We start from the raw sequence: 6,958 nt of genomic DNA, 5'->3' as shown, positions 1-6,958 counted from the left end.
GAGAAGAGAGAGAGAGAGAGAGAGAGAGAGAGAGAGAGAGAGAGAGAGAGAGAGAGAGAGAGCGCGAGCGAGCGCGAGCTGAGGTATAGACTGCCTTCTATAAGGTCTCAGCCCCCAAGATATTCACATCATCATTCTCAGAACTGAGTTACTTTGCATGGCAAAGGAGTCTTTGCAGAAATGATGACTGCTAAACATCCTACCTTAGGGAGATTGCCCTGAAAGGTCCCAGTGTGATTTGGAGTATCCTAATAAGATGGTGGCAGGAAGGTGGGATGTGGAGAGAAAGCCTTGTGTGGATGCAGGCTGGAACCGTGCCCTTGGAAAATGAGAACGGGTTCCAAGCCAAGTGATAAAGCTGCTAGGAGCCAAAAAGGGCAAAGAAACATTCCATTCCACAGAGCCTGCAGAAGGAATGGGTCCTGATGGCACCTGACTTAAACCAGTCAAGCCAGGATGAAAAAACAGGGGCCCAGGAGAGCCATACAACAGGGCCACCCCTCTAGCTGTCTGGGCCCTCTGTTCCAAGGCCTCTCATGACAAGGTTCATTCAGTCAACTCTGTAACACGGACAAAGGTTTCAGGGGAAAGAACAGCAGGCCATTCTCAGAGTAGAGATTCACTTCCTGAAGTCCAGAAGAGCACTCCGATTCTAGTTGCATGCTCCACTAATCACTGACCCAGGATTTCTATCCCAAGAACACAAGAGGGCTCAGAAAATCAGCTTGCCCCTTACCACCCTAGCAAAGTTCGAGGCAGATGCACTGGGCAGACCTCTAGCATAGATATTTTCTTGTCATGAAGATGGAATTTAAAGACAATGGCATATAATAGAACACAAACCATGTGGCGCCTACCAGTAATCTGTAGGAGCCCTGTCTGCAGTGATTAGAAAAAGGCAATAGCTGGATGTGGTGGTGCACACCTTTAATCCCTGTGCTAAGGAGGCAGAGGCAGGCAGGTCTCTGAGTTCGAGGTCAGTCTGGTCTACATAGTTCCAGGACAACCAGGATTAGGGAGAGAGAAACCCTGTCTTAAAAGAAAAAAGGCAGTACAAGCCAAGTATGAAATGAGAAGCAGCCCCAGTTTCAGATCTGGTAGGCACACACAGGACACCGCTTCCCTTTCAGCTGCTTTGAGAGCTGCTTTCACTCAACCCCCATACTAGCAAGCTTTGAAGTGGGATAGGTAGGTGCCTTTCTCGTCACTGCTTTTAGCCATTTTTCACTAAATGCTGCCCTTCCCCACGCATGTGACAAACAGGCATCACAGTGGGGCAGAGTACCTGGGCTTAAATCCCAACACCTCCGTTTGCTGACTGAGGAGCCCTGGGGAAGGTGGTCCCTGGCCTCTTGTATCTCACCTGTGAAAGGTGGGGAATGACGCCTGCATTGTAGGGTAGTTCCAGAATAAGTGATTTCATGTTTGTAAGCACACATAGCACAAACAGGCAGCGCCAGCTGTGCATTGGCATGGACGTCCTCGTCCATTAGTCTGGTCTTGCAGAGTTTGGCCGTCTGTCCTAGTTCCTGTTTATTGTTGGGATAAAACACAACCAACTTGAAAAAGAAAGGGTCTATTTGACTTACCATTTAGAGTCACAGGCTGTCATCAGGAAGCTGGAACAGGAACTCAAGACAGAAGCTGAGACAGAGGCACCGAGGAACAAACACTGCTTACCAGCTTGTGCCCATGAGTTGTTCAGTTTGCTTTCCCTGCCAGGGACGGCACCACCCACAGTGAGCTGGATTCTTACACATCAGTCATCAGTCAAGAAAATGCCTCTCACAGACTTGCCCATGGGCCAGTCTGAAGGAGGCAGTTCCTCAACTGAGGACCCCTCTTGATGATTGGTTTGTATTGGGGGGAGGGAACCAACAGGCACAATAGATACCTTGTCACTATTAAGCTATAACTTTTTCTTTTTTATTCCTACACTCACAATAATATCACAATATAAATCAGTCCAACTTTTTTAAAGTTGCACCGCCCTGGTATCTCCAGCAAGCTGGAGTCTCCACCTGCAAGTGAGGCTACCTTCACAGGCCTCTTTGCAGATGCTCTCAACCTCGGCATCTCTCCGTTATCCCTCATGCCTTCAAAACCAATGACATGCGAGAGTCTTACACATTACCAAATTTGGCCGCAGGGGTTGGGGATTTAGCTCAGTAATAGAGTGCTTGCTTAGCAAGCATAAAAGGCCCTGGGTTTGGTCCTCAGCTTGGGAGGTGGGGGGGGGGGCAAAGAAATAACAAAAAGAACAAAAAAGAAAAGGAGGCCGGGCGGTGGTGGCACACACCTTTAATCCCAGCACTCCTGAGAGGCAGAGGCAGGTGAATCCCTGTGAGTTCAAGGCCAGCCTGGTCTACAAGAGCTAGTTCCAAGACAGCTGGGACTGTTACACAGGGAAACCCTGTCTTGAAAAAAAACAAAAAATAAATAAAATGAAGAAAAGAAAACAAGGTAACCAAATTTGACTGCCAACTTGAGGCCCTCTCTGAATCACAGTTGAACCCAGAAGATTTTGCTTTAATGATGTTGGCTTCTTATTCATCACAGCCAGTTCTTCAGCCTCAGCTGACCTGGAACGACAGATTCTTAATTCACAGTTTCACATGAACAGCCTCAGTAGTCTGCTTCCATTGTCTGCACTGCTTGACATTTCCATTTTCCAAACTCTTAGCCCACCAAAGCTCTGCACACTCGATGGGTTTTCCCAGCCCAAAGTCCCAGATGCCAGCACAGTGCTCTCTAAAGTGGCATGGTTCTGTCGCAGAAACACTACACCCTCCGTGTCCGTCTCTGTCTTAGCTTGCTCTGCTGCTGCTGTGCTAAAACACTAACCAAAACCAACTTTAGGAAGGAAGGGGTTTTGGCTTGCCTTTCCACGTCACTGTCCATCATCAGGGGAAACTGAGCAGGGGCTCCAGGCACGAACCTGAGGCAGGAACTAAAACAGACCGTGGAAGAGTGCTGCTTACTGGCTTGTGCCGCTTGCTTCCTTACACTACCTAGGACCGCCTGCCCAGTGGTGGCACAACCCACGTGGGCTGGACTCTCCACCATCCAGAAAACGCACCATAGGCCAATCTGACTGAGGCACATCCTCAACCGAGGCTCTCTCTTCCAGGTGCTGGGTGACTTCAGTTTGTATAACATTGACAAAAGAGACAAACAAAACAGTACCACCCCCCTGCTCAGTGAAGATTTTAGCTTCCAGTTAACCGAGTGCCCTGAGACCCCAGCAGTCCTAGATCCTACTGCGGTCTTGTTCCATTGGTTCTACCATCATCCCATCCTCTTTCCTCCCCCCTTTACAGCTTATACTCCATGGTCCCACTGCCGTAGCTCCTAGCTGTGTTGTCTGTCCCCCAGCATCCGATCCCTTTGCTATTTGTTCCCTAGACCTGCTGTTGCTGGCTTCAACCTGTCTGCAACTCCTTTCTGCACTCCTTTCTCCCCTGACTTGATCAAGCCTCCTAACTTTAGAATTAGTCTCTTGGGTTGTATTCCCCCTGCCGATCCTGAAACTGTTTCAGGTGAAAGTCAGCCAGGGTAGGGAGCCATCTGGTAAACCAGCTACCACAGTGGACAGTGGGAGCTTGATCCCACAGAGACTGAGGTGTAAACTGAAGAGGGGGAGTTGGCGGTGTGGACCCCCAGAGCTGTAGCCACAGTTAAAAGCTACAAACAAGCCTAACTGGGCAGCAGCAGGCACAGGGCAGATCCTCCCACGTGGGCAGGCCCAGGACCCCTGCTAGAGTGGCCTATATGCTGAGGAGCCTCAGTATTGTCTGCAGTCCAGATCTCTTCTAAACTGACTCACCCAGCAGCCTGCGGACAGCTGGACATCCAGACACACTCAGCTATCTAACGAACATCTGAAACTTAAAACGACCCAGGCCACTTCTCCAGAAACTCCAAATTATGATAATACATTCTTTCCAATTCCTCCCGCAACTCCAGCACCTTCAGTTTAACTCACGGTTCACATCCATTCCTCAGCTTAAAGCCCAACTTTAGAAGGGATCCAGAGGACCACCACCATGGTTCAGCAGGTGGAGGTGTCTGCTGCTGGGTCCCGGGCCCCATGTGGGAGAGAGAAAGCCAACTCTCTCTCCCACATGTTTTGGAAAAAAAAAAAGTAAAAATATTTTTAAAAGTCCTCTAGAGCCGGGCACCTTTAATGCCATCCCTTGGGAGGCAGAGGCAGGCAGATCTTTGAGTTCAAGGCCAGCCTGCCTACAGAGTAAGTTTCAGGACAGCCAAGGCTATGCAGAGAAACCCTATCTCGAAAAACAAAACCAAAAGAGTAATCTAGGCTCTGGCCAGGCCTTGCCATCAAAGCCAGGAGTGCTCTGGTCCAGGCATCAGCATCTCTAACCTGGATGGTTTGAGGAACCACCTAGCTGTCACATTGACTGAGCCCGGCTCAGTTCTGTTCTCACAGAAGTGTGCCTCAGCTCTGAGAATGGCTTATATGCAAATGCCCTGAACTGGCAGCAGTGGCAGCTCCATAAGCGCATGGTGAACTGAAAATAGAAGTCCGAGAGGCAACAATTACCCCTGCTCCACCGGTGTCCTGGTCAGCCACACAGCGAAAGCTGTTTCCACATCTAGACACGCAGCTGAGTGGGCTCAGGGCCCCTGCCCAGCGTTGTAACGTTTATAGCATGGCTGGGCTTAGGAAAACTTCAGAATCGAGATTAGAAGTCGTCTCTAGGGCCAGTGAGAGGGCTCAGTGGGCAAAGGCGCTTGTCAACAAGCCTGACAACCTGAGTTCGATCCCTGAGATCCACATAAAGGAAGATGGGGAGAATCAACTCCACAGTGTCATCCTTTGAGCTCTACATGAGCACATGCGTGTGCATGCACACACAGTAAGTATGTAAAAATAAAATCTAAAAAGAATGGCTTCTACTTCACATACTCATGGTGCTTTTGCATGATCAGTAAGGCAGAAAATTATAAAACCTAAGTCAGTGCTCAGCTATGTAAGCTAAAGCCAAACACGCTGCAGATAGAACAGCCTATAATGTGTAATGAGGCTAAGCTGGGAGTTAAAAGGCTGGGGGTGGGGCTCGCTCAGTAGAACGTAGCATTCATAGAGCCCTGGGTTCCATCCTCAACACCGTAAATAAACCAGGCATGACAGTGTGTGCATGCCTGTATTCTAAGTACTCAGGTGGTGGAGGTAAGATCAGAAATTCAAAGGCAGAGCCAGGCAGTGGTGGCACACACCTTTAATCCCAGCACTCAGGAGGCAGAGACAGGTGAATTTCTGTGAGTCTGAGGCCAGCCTGGTCTACAGAGTGAGTTCCAGGATAAACCCTAAGCTACAGAGAAACCCTGTCTCAAAAAACAAATTCAAAGTCAGCCTTAGCTACATAGCTCTAGGGCAGCCTGGAATACATGAGACTGCCTCAAAATAAATAGTTAAGCACATCACACAAAGAAGGGCCCCCAGGGCCGATGTCTTCCTGAGTGATGTCTGACTGACATATAGAGTAATTCAGCATTTTAAACTGCTTCTGAAGAACAGGAAAGGAGAGAGGAATATAGCCGACTTCATTCTACAAGGTCAGCATTACACTGATAGCAGCCAGGAAACTAGAAAGCAATCACTCTTGTTATTGTTATAGGGTGTCCAACAGTAAAGGTGTTGCCAGGACTTTGCATGTGGCATTGCACCTCAATCGATCCTCTTCCCCTGTGTTCCTTGCCCCGGGGAGGGTCCCCTTCCTTCCCCACCACTCCACTTCTGCTTTCTTATCTCACAGATTCCATTACCCTTTCTTCTCCTCCAGAGCAGCATCTTATGAAAACAGGCTAGCAGGCCAAATATCTAATACACACGCACGAACTCACACACGCACCAGAAGCATGGTAGCCAAAGACGGTGCGGGTATACTGAACCACATCAGTGCAGCACAGGACTCGGTCAGTCGAGCAGAAAGGGAATGTGAAACACAGAGAGACACCATGATAGGAGGTGATAACCCAAGTAAATAGAGAACTCTTACAATGCAGCAAATTCTTAAGTGAAGTTTTACTTTATGGGTAGGGGTGTTTGCCTTTCTATATGTCTGTACACCATGTCCATGCAGTGCCCATGGAGACCAGGAGAAGGCACTGGATCTACCGGCACTAAACTTACAGACCATTGCAATCCTTACGGGTGCTGGGTCCTCTGCAAGACCACCTAGTGTTCTTAACTGCTTAGCCATCTCTAGCCTCCACAATGTGGCAGTTCCTAAAAACCGATTTCAAAATGGGCAAAGAACTTGAATATGTATTTGTCAAGAGAAGTGGGGGAGGGGATAAAAACCAGGCATGGTGCTTCATACCTGTAATACCAACACTTGGAAGATAGGAACAACAGGATCGGTAGTAACTTAGGGCCAGCCTGGGATACATAGTAACTTCAAGGGCAGGCTGGACTACAGGAGACCCTGTCTAAATAAATAGGCAAATAGCCAGGCGGTGGTGTACACCTTTAATCCCAGCACTTGGGAGGCAGAGGCAGGTGGATCTCTGTGAGTTCGAGGCCAGCCTGGTCTACAAGAGCTAGTTTCAGGACAGGCTCCAAAGCCACAGAGAAATCCTGTCTCGAAAAACCAACCAAACAAACAAACAAAACCCAAATAGGCAAATAAACCCACAAGTGATTTTTCAGCATCCTTAAATACTAGAAAAGTGCAAATCTCTGGAGAGATGGCTCAGTGGTTAGCGGCACTGGCTGCCCTTCCAAAGGACCCAGGTTTGATTCCCAGCACCCACATGCAGGCTCACAACTGTCTGTAACTCCAGTTTCATGAGACCTGATGCCTTCTTTTGACCTCTGTAGGAACCAGGTATGCAAGGTGCCCATCCATATAGGAAGGCAAAGCCACAACACAACACTTTCAGAGCTGTTAGGATGACTGCTAACTCTGTCTCTCTGTCCCCCCCCCCCCCC

The sequence above is a fragment of the Alexandromys fortis genome, unplaced genomic scaffold, assembly GCF_014885135.2.
Source record: "Alexandromys fortis isolate MF-2015 unplaced genomic scaffold, M_Fortis_MF-2015_v1.1 scaffold_103, whole genome shotgun sequence".
Classification (NCBI taxonomy): Eukaryota; Metazoa; Chordata; class Mammalia; order Rodentia; family Cricetidae; genus Alexandromys; species Alexandromys fortis.
This window is presented reverse-complemented; position numbering follows the sequence as displayed.